The sequence below is a fragment of the Myotis davidii genome, unplaced genomic scaffold, assembly GCF_000327345.1.
Source record: "Myotis davidii unplaced genomic scaffold, ASM32734v1 scaffold200, whole genome shotgun sequence".
Lineage (NCBI taxonomy): Eukaryota > Metazoa > Chordata > Mammalia > Chiroptera > Vespertilionidae > Myotis > Myotis davidii.
The window spans coordinates 3,944,304-3,958,905 of NW_006293700.1; positions in this window are offsets into that span (position 1 = coordinate 3,944,304).

Consider the following 14,602-nt stretch of genomic DNA (forward strand, 5'->3'; position numbering starts at 1 on the left):
GTGCTGAGGTACAAGATGCCAAGGCCATGTGGAGCTTCCGACAAAACATGCTGATGATGGGCCTTGATGTGCCCTGACTCAAGGAGGGTTGTGCATCTCAGTCATAGGGCCTTGATGATGAAACTCCTTTGGGAAGGTTAGAAGTTTCTGTCTTCAACCTTTCACTTTATTCAATATTTGTACACTGGCTCTATGATTACAGTATGTTGTCATTAAATTCCGCTATTAGGAGAAACCAATGGTATGGGTGCAAATAAAAGATGTTAATGAAATGTAATGTAAAGGGTCAGGTTTCTGTGCCAACAGCAATATTCACATCCATACGAACTAGTTAATTCCTAATCAGACAGGTGATTTTTTCATACATTTTTTCTGTATGTATAACTTTTTGTGTCATCAGATTAAGCTATCTTTTGAATTTAAGAATCTGATATTCAACAAAGTCAACCATAACATCATCAACTATACATCATAATCAAAATATGATGATATACTTTCAGAGATGCCACAATTAGTAAGTTCAATGCATGAAAGAAAGTAAAGGTTGACACTGAGAAAAGTAATAGGAACTAAAAATCCGCCCATCAAAACCCAGCATCCTTAGAACACAACTATTTTAGACTCACCACAGAAGTGCTCACCAGAGAGATTAGAATTCAAGTAGTGATGGAAGCCATAGGTGGTCCATTCCAGGCAGAGTGGACCATACCCTAGTAAGGCCTAAGTTAGACCAGAGTTTTTAAGTTTTGGAATTATTGATATTTTAGTCCAGATAATTCTTATGTAGAGCTTTTTTCATGTTGCAGGATATTTAGCAGCATCTTGGGCCTGTACCCACTAAATGCCAGTAGCTCCCCCTAGATCTCCTGTTGTGACAATCTGCAATGTCCTCAGGAATTGCCACATGTCACCTAGGGAAAAAATCACCTCCAATTGAAGACCACTGCCCTGCACCCAGCTGAACAAAGCCAGAACCGAGTCCTGACAAGATCTGCAGGGACGATGGATTTTAGGGGTGGAGTCCTGTCCATTAGCAGTGCTTGGGAAACATCTCAGGTTTCTCCATATTCCCCATAACAAAGCATAAAAACAAACCTACACGTTGAGAGGTTATTAGCCACTAACTGAACTAGAATCAATACTCTTCAGAGGGAAGGCAACAGCTTTGGAGTCTCGCTAATGTATCACTAAGAGTATCCAGTACACAGTAAAGAAATGACCAGACGTGCAAAGATGTAGGAAAATAGGATCCACAGTCAATCAAAAAAGTAGAAAACAGAAACACAATGTGATGTGACTCAAATGTTGGAGTTAGGAGACTTTAAAGCAGCTAAAGGATAAGATGAATTCATAAAATTAAAGGAAAATGTAGTCTGATGTCCACAGATGAGGAATCTCAGGAGATAAATAAAAAACATAAAAAAGAAGAGACTGACATCTGTCAGAGGGAAGGGGCATTGCAGGGCCAGGTGAAAAAGGTGACTAAGCAAAGACCAAACCCAACCAACCAACCAACCAACCAGCCAACCAACCAACCAACCAAACAAACAAACACAGCTCACAGACATAGACAAAAACATGGTGATTACCAGAGGGAAAGGAGAGTGGGGAGGTAGAAGAAGGTAGAGGGGGGATAAATGGTGACAGAAGGAGACTTGATTTAGGGTGGTGAACACACAATACAATATACAGATGATGTGTTGTAGAACTGTACACCTGAAACCTATATAATTTTATTAACCAATATCACCCCAATAAATTCAATACAAAAAAAAAAACTCAAACAGAAAATCTAAAATAGAAAAGTACTGTAACCCAAGTGAAAAACTCAGTGCAGAGGCTTCACAGCAGACGGGAGATGGTAAAGGAAAGATAAAGGAACAGAACTGCAGAGACACATGGGTATATCGACTCCTCTAATGTTCATGGTGGGCAAATGTCGGTTTACAGTTTGAGTATGTGAAACAGTTTATTGTATTATTTATTTGTGTTTCCATTGTAAACCTACGTTTGCCCACCCCTGTATGTGTTATAGGAGTCCTAGAAAGAGAGGAAAGTGAGAATGGGTAGGGAAAACAACATAATTAAAGAACCCCAAATTTCTTCAAATTTGATAAAAAAACGGTTTGACTTACAAACCCAAGAAAATTAGACTGCTGAAAACTAAAAAGAAGAACAACCTGAAAGCTGCCAGAGTGAGGAAAAAGACATAATATAAACATGAACAATGTGAACATTTGCTGAGTTCCCATCAGAAACAGTGGATGTCAGAAGACAACAGAAATGTCTTTAAAGTGCTGATGGGGGAAATGCTTAGAATTCTACATCAGAGGCAATACCCCTTAAAAACTGAGTGAAATAAAAACATTTTCAGATAAATGGAAGCCAAGAGGATTGGGTCCAGCAGGTCTGCAAAACAAAAAATGCTAAAGGCAGTTTTCAGATTGATGGAGGAATGATACCAGATGGAAACACAAATCCACAGAAAGAAAAAAATTCCAGGAAAGGCAAATAAGTGGGTGGTATAAAATATTATTTTTATCACTTCATAGTTTCCTTAAGACAACTGACTTAAAAACACAATGAAATAATAGCATTGTAAGGTGTACTTCATAATATATGTAGATGTAAATGTGTAACCAAAAAACCACAAAAGTTGGGGGTGATGGGAAACGTAATTATACTAGTGTAAGGCGATTAGCTCTGTGGAGTGTAAAGTATGAAGTGTAAAGGGAACTGTGTCACATATAAAGTAACAAGTGGGAAGTAGTACAAGTGGGAAGTGATAATTTTGATTCTGAATAGACTGATAAGTTAAGAATGCATTGTTAGTCCTGGAAGAACACTAAAAATTAATTTTTAAGAAGAGATAAGAAACAAATAGGAACAATAGAAACAAAATACTAATGAAAGGTACAACAGAATGAAAAAGCAGAAGAAATAAATGGAAAATAATTAACAAAGTGGTACACTTAAACACAGCATAGCAATAATTATCCTATATGATAACAGCGTAACATGCAAATTGACCAAATGGCAGGGGGTGGGGCCAGTGAGCAGATGGCTCCAGGCCAGCCAAGGCATGTGCCAGTGGGCAGAGGGAGAGGATGGCGAGGTGGGGGGGAGCAGCAGCGACCAGTGGCAGCAGAGGGTTGGGGGAGCGGAGCCAGCCGGCGCCGCCCCCTGATTGGCCTGCTGGTTGCTCCTGCAGAGGGAGGCCAGAGGGCCTAAGCCATCAGTTGGACATCCCCTGAGGGCTCCCGGACTGCAAGAGGATGCAGGCCGGGCTGAAGGACCCCCCTGAGTGCATGAATTTTCATGCACTAGGACTCTAGTATTAAATATAAATGTAATATAAATGATATTAAATGTAAAATGTTCTAGTTAAAGGTCAGGGATTTTGAGATTAGATAAAAATGCAAGATATAGTTATGCGAATCTATTAGAGATATTCTTTAAATGTAAAGTTATGCATAAATTTGAACATAGAGGAATGGAAAGTGTTATACCAGGGAACTGGCATAAGATAGATAGTGTGGCTATATTATTCCACAAAGTAGACTACCAAAAAGTAGACTTTATGACAAAGTATTTTAGAAGAGATATAGAGGGACATTTACAATCACAAAAGATCAATTCATTAGGAAAACATAATTATAAGTATATATGCATATAATAGGAAAGCTTCAAAATCCATGAAGTAAAAACTGACAGAACCAATGGAAAAAATAGTGGGGGAGCTTAACATCACTCTTTCAATAATTCATAGAACAAGTAAATAAAAATTAGCTTGGATATGGAAGATCTGAGCACAGGATCAACCAGCTTGAGCTAATTGACATTTGCAAAACATTGTACCCAATAGCCGTGGAATAAATATTCTTTTCAAGTGCATATGGGATGTTTATTAAAGTAGACATATACTGGGTCATCAAAGAAATTTTAATTAAGTATTACAGAGTGTATTCTATGACCATAGAGTCAAATTGGAAACCAGTAACTCAAGTAGTTGGAAAAATTCTAAACATTTGGAAATTAAATAACATACCTAAGTAAACCATGGCTTAAAGATAAACCACAAGATAATAAGAAAATATTTTTAGTTGAATGATAATAAAAATACAACATATCAAAATTTATGGGATAAAGTAATGGCAGCACTCAGAGGGATATTTATAGCTTTAAATACTGTAATAAAAGAGAAGGAAGGTTAAAATTTTTGATGTAATTTTCACTTTAAGAACTACAGAAAGAGAGTAAATTTAACCCACAATAATAAGAAAAAATATTAGAGTCAGTATAGAAGTTCATTATTTAGAAACAAAACATTAACAAAGCTCAAAATTCATTATTTGAAAGATTAATAAAATTGATAAGACCAATGCAACAAATCAAGATATAAAAAGATAAATAAATTACCAATATTACAAATAAAATAAGGAATACCATCACATATCCTACCAATTTTAATAGGAAAAGAAAAGGATTTTAGGAACAAATTGTGCCAATAAATTTGGCAACTAGATGAAGCAAATAAATTTCTTGAAAAACACAGCTTACCAGAAGTGACTCAAGAAGAAGTAAAATATTGGAATAGCCATATAACCGTTGAATAACTTGAGTTGTAACAATAAAAAAACCCTCTCCACAAAGAAAACTCAAAGCAGTTTGGATGGTTACATTGGTAAATTCTATCAAGTGAAAAATAAGAAATAATACCAATCAGACATAAACTTTCAGAAACTAGAGAAAGGAATGCTTGCCAAGTTATTTTATGTGGTCAGTATAACACCGATAACAAAATTCAACAAAGATTGGTAAGAGAAGAGATCCGAGACTGCAATGGGCTGAATCCTTGTGTCCCTCCAAAATTCATATGTTAAAACTCTCCCTTCCCCCTACCATGTGATGGTTTTAGGAGGTGAGCCTTTGAGAGGTAAATAGGGTTAGATGAGATGTGGGATGGGGGTATCCTTGTGAAAGGGATTAGAGCAGCGGTTCTCAACCTGTGGGTTGCAACTCCTTTGGGGGGTCGAAGAACCCTTTACCAGGGGTTGCCTAAGACCATCAGAAAACACATATATAATTACATATTGTTTTTGTGATTAATCACTATGCTTTAATTATGTTCAATTTGTAACAATGAGATTGGGGGTCACCACAACATGAGGAACTGTATTAAAGGGTCGCGGCATTAGGAAGGTTGAGAACCACTGGATTAGAGTGTGGTTATTCTCTGCCATGTGACATACGGTGAGAAATTGGTAACCTGCACATTGGTTGTGGTGCTCACACCAGAGCTCAACCATCAGGTACCTTGATCTTGGACTTACGGCCTCCACATGGTGAGAAATAAATTTCTGTTGTTTATAACCCACCTAGCCTATGGTACTCTGTTATAGCAGCTTGAATGGACTAAGGCAGAGACCAGTACCCTCATAGATTCAAACATCCTCAACCAAGTACTGGCAAATTGAATCCATTAATATATAGAAAAAGATACATCCTGCATTATGGCCCAGGAGAGTTTATTGAAGGAATGCAAGCTTGTTTTCGTTTTTGAAAATGACAATATAATTAACTACGTTAATTGAATAAAGATGAAACATTATATGATCATCTCAGCAAATGCAGAAAAACATTTTGGTAAAACTCAACACACACTCAAGGTAAAAAACCGCGGCATAGTAGGCATAGAAGAAAACTTCCTCAGTCTAATAAAGGCAGCCCTGAAAATCCAGTTAATATCATTTAATGGTGAAAGACTGATGTTTCCCCTCTTAGATCAGGAATAAGGCAAAGGTGCCCACTGGCATCACTTCTATTCATTACGCGACCAGAATATTAGTCAGTGCACTAAGGCAATTAAAAGAAATAAAAAGGATACAATTGGAAAGGAAGAAGAAAAACGGTCTCTACTTGCAATGGATGTGATTGTCTGTATAGAAATCCTAAGGCATCTTCTACAAAACCCAGTTAGAAACATCAAGTTATCAAGGGCAATTCTGGCGAGGGCCCAGAAAGAAAGGAAAGCAACAGGGGAAACCTCAATCTTAGGGCAAAGCTAAGTAATCCTAAGCAGAATTTCAGTAGGAATGTGGGTGGTAAAGGCCATTCTGATGAGGTCTCCGGCGGAAACGAGGAACATGTTATTGGAAACGGGAGGAAAGTCCGTCCCTGTTATAAAGTGGTGAAGAACTTGGCTGAATCGTGTTCGTGTTCTCGTGTTTTGTGGACGGTAGAACTTATGAGTGATGAAATTGGATCCTTGGTGAGGAAATTTCTAAGCCATGTGTTGAAGGTGCGGCTTGGCTTCTCTTGACTGCTTATAATAAAATGTGAGAAGAGAGAAATGACCTAAAAATGGAGTTGTTAATCAGAAAGGAAGCAGACCTTATAGCTCCGGGAGATCCTCGGCCTGGGTATATTGAAAGGATCGAGAAAGCCTGTACAGGGGAGAGCCCAAAGGGTATGGCCAAGTGACCACGTGACCAAGGCAATGGGTTCATAGCAATTGCATTTGGTGTAATTACTTAAGTAACTGCCAATTAGCAACTCCTTGTTTTCTATTGCTTCCCTCAGCAAATGCAGTATAGACTCTGAGTAGGCAGCACTACATTTCCTCATTAACTGACATATGTGTTCAATTGATTTTTGACAGAGATGCCAAAGTAATTCAGTGGCAAATATAGTCTTTCAACAAGGGATGCTGGAATAATTGGATATCTATGTGCAAAAAAGAGCTTTGGTCCAAACCTCACACATACACACAAACCAACTCAAACCAGATCATAGACCTGCATGTAAAACCTAAACTGTAAGATGTCTAGAAGAAAACTTAGAAGAAAGTTATTTTTGTGACAGTGTGTTTGGGAGATTTCTTAATAACACCACCAAAGGCACACTCCATAAAAAGAAAAAATTGATAAGCTGAACATCCCCAAATTAAGAACCTCTGCTTTTTAAAAGATACTGTTATCAGAATGAAAAGACAATCCCCAACGGGGAAAATGTCTGCAATTCACATATCTGATAGAGGATTTCTGTGCTGCTAACTATATCAAAACTTTTTATGAGAAAACAAATAAGCCAACAAAAATATAGGTAAACGATTTAAACTGACATTTTTATCGAAGACATGTGGATAACAAGTGAGCCCATGGAAAGGTCTTTAGGGAAATGGTCTTTAGGGAAATGCAAATTCAAACCACGGAGATCCTATGACACACCCATTGGAATGTCTACAATTAGAAAGATGGCTCATCGCAAGAGCTAGTGAGGGTGTGGAACAGCTGGAAATCTCATATACTGCTGGTGGGAATGCAGAATAAAACCAATTGGTAGTTTTTTTTTTTTTTAAACATATGGTAGTTATATACCCACTGTTCTGTTCCTAGGAATTTAACCAGGAGAAATGAAAGTATATTCCATGTAAAGACTGGCACATAAATCTTCATAGCAGCTTTATATGTTATAGCCCCAAACTGGAAATGATCCAAATATTCATTAATGGGTAACTGGCTGACCAAAGTGTGGTGTGTGAATACAATAGAACTCAGCAATAAAAGGAAACAATCAATACGAGCAGTGGCATTGATGAATATAAAATATTTATGCTGAGTAAAAAAAGCCTGATGAAAAGTTTACTTCTTTTATGATTCCACTGACATGAAATTCTCGAAAATGCAAACTAATCTACAGAGTGACCCGGATGGCTTTAATAGTCCCCTTAGGAAAACTAAATGTTAGGCAGGTTTCTCTCTGACTATAACCCCTGACCCTCCTTTTCTTCGAGCATTTCCTTTAGAAAATTACAATTGTCAATTCTTTCTCAGCCCCTTTGAGATGTAAATACTCTCTCATTCTGTTGAAATAGTTTTTATCTTCATTGTAATAGTCTTCATTGTAATAGTCTTCCTAGATTGCTTAACTCAATCAAGTGCAATTTTCTTGGACAAATGACAGAAAGCAGATCAGTGATGCCTGGGTTTGGGGCAGGTGTGAGGAGTGAGATTACCAAGGCTCATGAGAAAACTTGGAGTGATGGCCCTCCCTGGTTTGGCTCAGCGGCTAGAGGGTCGGCCTTTGGACCAAAGGGACCCAGTTTCGATTCTGGTCAAGGGCACTCACCTTGGTTGCAGGCTCCTCCCTGGCCTGGGCCCTGGTCCGGGCGTGTGCAGGAGGCAATCAGTGGATGTGAGACACATCAGTGTTTCTGTTTTCCCTCTCTCTTCCACTCTCCCTACAAATCCATGGAAAAATATCCTGGGGTGAAGATTAACAAAGAAAACTTGGGGGTGATGGACACAGTTTTCTTTGTGTGAGGCTGTGAGTGTCATGAATATATTTATTTGTATGCCAAAATTTATCAAATTTTTCAATTGATTAATTAATATGTTATATCTCAAGAGACCTATTATAACTATGTATATCATCTTGCCCCCAAATTGACTTTTAAGACTCAATTTTATTAAAATAATTGCATATGTATATAGAGACATATGGTAACAGAGTTTGGAATAAAGACTGGAAACAATCATTTTTTATCAATAAGAAAATCAATAAAAAAATTATGGTACATCCATAATACTACACAGCTATTAAAAGAATAAGTAGAAACTGAAGACTAACACATGTATATTATGTGATTCCATTTATCTAAAAAATATGTAAACACATATAGAAATTAACACAAACTCAGTAGAGTTTGACTCTGGAGGGGCTGTTAGAGCTGTGAAAGGCACATGAACTTCTTACTTCATCTTCCATATATTGTATAAGCTTAGCTGGCTGATCTTTGAGTGCTTGATCCTCTGCTTTCTCCTTCATATCCCTCCAATATTGGACATGACAATGGCGTATACATTAACAACTAAAAGCTTGATCCTTTTAGAGATTATGTTCCAGATTTAAAAATAGTGGCTTGGTTTTCTAGTATTCTCCAAATATGACCAACGATGGCTTTTGGGGTAATATTACAAACTCAGGAATTTAAGTCTATTTCATGTGTTTCAATCCATTGCCTTTATCATCTCACCGACACTCAAACTGTCTTATCGTGGGCCACTGTAAGCCTATTCAAGTTGGCTCCCGAGTTCTTATTGTGCTCATAATATAATTTGATAGCTTCCTCTATTTCTGGATGATAAAGTGCTTCAAGTGCACATTTTACGTTTCCTGCACCAGACTGGGAATCAGCTATTTTTCCAAAGAGCTTTGGTTCCTGTTAATGGGAAATTGATGTGATGGTTGGTCATTGCTGTTGGGTTGATAATTTTTTTCTACATCTTTTTAGTAGATGGAGCTTGTTATGTTCTAAAAGCATTTTTAAAAGCATGAGCTTGCAAGAGGACCTGAATTCTAGCTAACATTGTTAGATAGCTTGGATATTTGAAAAAGGATACAGAAAGTACTGTCGCAGACCTTCAGTAAATTTATAGTTTAATTGTAGTTTGCTGATTTTTGCCTAGGAATAAAAAAAATGTTGAGTACCACGTTCTCAATTAATCCCTGAATTTATCATCCTCTTTTCCATACTCTGTCTGACTTCTCTTTATCATTGCTGTGTTCAGATGATTATACTAAGTTAATTATTGGGACCTCAAAATAATATGTTTAGGAAAAGAATTAATGAAGAGAAAATGGCAGTCTGAAGGTTTTTCTTTCTTTCCCCTTCACCTTTCTCAAGTTCTTCATTGAGAGTTCTTTTTTTTTTTTCTTTCTGAGTATGTATCTGTTTGGGAGTTTCAATTATTCAAGTGGAGAACTTTCGGATTATTAATTGTGTCTACCTTTTATTTCAATTACTCCCTATTACAAATCTCTTCTTTCCAGCATTTCTATGCTTTTCACACCTTTGTTGTTGAATTAAAAACTTAGAAACCATGAAATCTGAATTACATGAAAGTAAAAAACAACTCCCCCAGATAAAAATGAAAGCTTCTTCCTCAATTTGCTTACAAGTCAATCAGCTCACAAAATGCAAACATTTCCAATGCTTTTCATAAACCTGGATTAAGTCTGGGTCTTTTCAGAATATAGCTTTCAAATTAACCTACGTTTCACAAAACATGACATTTTGTTTCCTTGGGTGTTTGCAAGCAAACTTGACCAACCATTCAGTATTTTAGTTGGCCCCTTCAAAGTTGGATTGGGGGAAATCTTCAAAGTCAATTCAACTTTTCTTGCTTTGTTAAATTTCACCTGTTTGCAGGTCTCCGATGGCTTTCATCCCAACCTTTCACCCAGTCCAGGCCTATTTGAAAACCACACGGCGTTGGCTTTAGAATTGACCTGGGCTTGTTAACAAATGAATCCCACTCCAACTGCAGCCCAGGTTAGTCCAAAACTCATCTCTAGAAATCTCCTCTTTTTCTCTTGGGAGAGAAAAACCTGGCTGTATTTTGAGGCATAGAACTGATTTCAAAAGTTTTAGATTTAATAGTCTGTTTGAATTTTGACAAATATTTCCATCCTTAATTTAAAATGTGTTTTTCTAGCAAAAGAGAATCCAACACTGTATATAAGCCATGACAGAAATCTTCTCGCTTCCAAATCTCTCTCTTCATCTTCCTGGCCCTGGGACTTAATCACCCTTAACTACATCCTCTGACATTTGTGATCCATACCTTTTCACACTCTCTTCACATAATTGGAAGAAGGTATTTTTTTTCTCTGACTATGCCAGTTTCCTTTTTTTTTTGAGCTGTACCTCTTGCAGATTCACTTCTTCCATGAAGCCTTCCAATCAAAATGTATGAAACGCCAGAAAGAAAAATTGTAAGCTCACAAATACACAACAGTCAGGGTTTTCTTCATTGAGTGAATCAAGCTGGCCTTGTTGTAGCCGTCTAGTGGTCCTCTGAGCAGTCGGGTTGCAAGGCTCGCATTATCACACCCTGCACAGGGACTCAACTCTTAACACCAACTTGCAGACTTCCTGCCTCAGAAATGATGAGAATAATGATTTCATTCATTTACCTCCCAGGAACTTACTACTTGGAATACAATCGCTGAATTCAAACAATGCGCTAAATAACTGTTTGCTTCTTCAAACATTCTGTTGTTTATTTTAAAAACAACTTGTTGAACTCTGTCCATTAACATAAAGCTTATGTTAACATTTTCTTGCCCAACAAGAAGACTGTGTGTCGACACCTCTTACAGTTTCTGGGAATTCGCTTCAGTAGGGAGAATAACTACCAGCAGTAACATACTGGATTACACAATTTCTTTAAATTCCTCTCGGGCGACCTCCTTTCAACCACGGCGCTTTGTTCCAGAGCCCATGCATGAACAATTTTTATATTTTTCCAAAGTAGAAGTTGTTTTCTTCAGGTCTTTTCTTTCCACTAGGAAGTCATGTTTTCTCTGTGAATGGAACTGAAACCCCAATTGTTCAATTCTAAATTCAAAACCCACAGAATTTGGTCTAAAGTAAACAAAACACATTCATTCTCTTGTTCCTAATGGCTTGAAATTCTATCCAGGTTTTCTAAAAGTTGATTGAGTCTTACCAACATTTTCTATGAACCACACATAAATTTGGAGTTTACAGCAAGCCCCAAACCTCCAGAAATAAACCTCGCATCAAGAAAATTTCATTTGGTTTCAGATTTCAATATAAAAATTCAATATAACTTTATAAAAAAAGCACTAAGCAACACTAGATGGAGATGATTCCCATTGCCAGTGGAATGTCATGCATATGTATCATTGCATACCAGCACCAATGCATGTCTTTAAGTATTGAAGCCCACTCCATGTTTTACAGTCAATACAACTATGCACATTTTATTTGTAGCTAAAATTCCAATACTGACTTTATATCTCGAAATTACACAAAAGAGTGCACTAAGGAACAGCATTGATAAGTGTGGATCTACTTTAAACAATAGTTGAATGACATTAAGGCTTGCAAAAAAAGGATATACATGCTAATCTATATATATAAAAGCCTAAGCTACTGTTGGGACCGGTCAGCCGAACAACCAGTCGATGGGTTGCTATAACACACACTGACCACCAGGGGGCATATGCTCAACTCAGGATCTGCCCCCTGGTGGTCAGTGTGCTCCCATAGCCAACTCCCACATCCGGCCAACCTCCCACGATCCCTCTGCCTGGCCAGCCAGCCCCAATCAGCCCTGATCAACCCTGATCAAGACTAGGCAAGATGTTCCTGATCAGCCCTGATTGCTGCCCAGGCTGAGGGACCCTACCTGTACACGAATTGGTGCACCGGGCCTCTAGGTGTTAAATATTATTTAATTAACTTCTAAAAGACCTAGAATCACAGAAGTGAAAGGGAATCTAGGGAATATATATATATTACCATGGTACTTCTTCTGCAGGGATTACCAGATCCAAGTGTTATCTGCCATAAAGACATCTGGTCCATACAAACCTTCTCTGGCCCTTCCCACATCTTTCTCCTCCTATTGGAATAGACTGAGTCAAGACTCAGAGAATGGCAGAGTGAAAAGACAGAAGGAGCTATTTAGTGCGGAGGAATGCTGCAGATCAGGAACAACCATATGTAACTTACATTATCAAGAAAAATCTATGGGGCTAAGACATGGACATTTGGGAGTTTATTTGTTACAGATGCTAGCATTATTTTTACTAATACAAAATGTATTTTATACTCATCTCCTGTGTGTGTTGTTATTACCAATGCCAAAAAATTAAGGTATTAAAAAGAACATTATATTTATAAGGAGAAAGTTTAATATATTTAGTGTCGTCTTAGCATTCCATCATATGGGATAATATTCTTAACCACCATGAGAATTATAACACATAAACAAACCATCTATATATTTCCTAGTTGAGGCTCTATAATTTAAACAATTGTTCCTTTCTAGTAAAGAGACGGTCAAAAATACAAAAGAGAGCCTGAAAATTTTGGGCTTGGACAAAAAATGAGAAACACAAATTTTAAAGGCCTTCTCTCCACTTCCTTGATCACTGGCTTGGGAATCCTGACACAGTGCTTTCCCCTCTTTTGCTGAGTGAGCTGAGTACATTTGGGATGGGGGATGATGGACAGGCATAAGGTATGAATAAAAGGCCTCAGGGAATTTTAGATAGAAAAAGTTGGCCCCACATTTCTGTTTAATGTGCTTAAAGTATGAAAGATATCCAGGATCAAAATGTCCTGAGCAGCCTAGAAAGATGATCATGACCATTTTAGGTCTTTTTATTGGTACCAAGGAAGAAAAATTGTGGGACAGAAACTTAAAAAATATTTCCATGGATTTTGACAATCCAAGTGTCTCACGTTGATCTGGACAATAAAAACATATATTGTCTGTTTGATTAAAAAACCAAACTCCTGCCAACAAAAAGATCATTAAACATTACCACAAGGAACAGTTTAAAAACTATCATAAATCTGTTAGCACATAAGTTCAATAAACAGGGACAAATGTCTTTCAAAAAAGACACATGTTTTTGTGAATACTTAAGTACTAAATTAAGTACTAAACAGCTCTTTAGCTTCTGAGAGGTGTACCTTGAGAGCATAGAACCATCGAGGTGGTAGTCACATTGGCTATTTGGTGAAAGCTGTTCTCTTCCTTACACACTGCCCCGCTCCCCTTCCCTTCTTCAATAATTCTGCTTTTTCCCAGAGCAATGTCTGATAACATCCTCATGGGAATATTTGCCTTGAGTGAGGAGAGCTAATCCACCACCTTGGACAGAACTTTCTAATGTCTTGTCCTAGGGCCTCTTCTCAGTTTCAATGTTCAGAGTGCTAGTAAATACACTCTTTGACCTCCCTAGGCAGAGTTCATCTCTCCTACCTCTGCTTCTAAAGCATTTGATTCTTATGCTTTATTCCATACACATTCCATACACACTGATAATGGCCAGAGGGTTCAGTACAAAACCCTGATGCGGTGACCACTCAGAGAGGACACTGAGAAGTATGTGGAGGTCAGCTGAGCTGGGGACCAAGAGTGGTATTGCTTGAAGAGACAAAGACAGGCCTCTGGAAACGGGAATCCAGAGAACGCCCAGAGCTGGGGGGAGCTGTCACGGTAATGGGGTCAGGACAGGAAGGAAACTCATGAACCCAAAGTTGAGGGAATACCTGAAGTTGTGTCAACTGCAAAGAAAATGGGTGCAAGGGGCCCAGGTATTGCTTTAGCTGGCGTTTTCCATTTGTTTCATCCCTGATGGGTGTCCCTGGACCTTTTCTGTTGTCTTGCTAGCCTGTGAACTCCTCAGGAGCCTCTTATGTATTCTATTCATCTGAATTCATTTCCGGTGCTCAAATACTGAGTGTTAAATGAGTTGAGCAAATTATGGAAGATATTCTTCACCTTATTTTATAGTTGATAAACTTAGGGGTTCATCAAAGCTCTGAAACAGATGTGAGTATGGACACAGCTCCAATACTTTTGTTAGAATGTGAGGCAATTTAGTGTCCACCAATCTTTTAAGTTCAGGGACCTAGTCATGCCTTATAAGCACAGTATCTGACTTATTGGTAAAGACTCCAGTATGCCAGTGAAGAAAAAAAGTCAGAGGTGGATTAACACAGAAAAAGAGGAATCTTAATTTCATGTCCTCTTTTCGTGTGCAGAGCCATGAG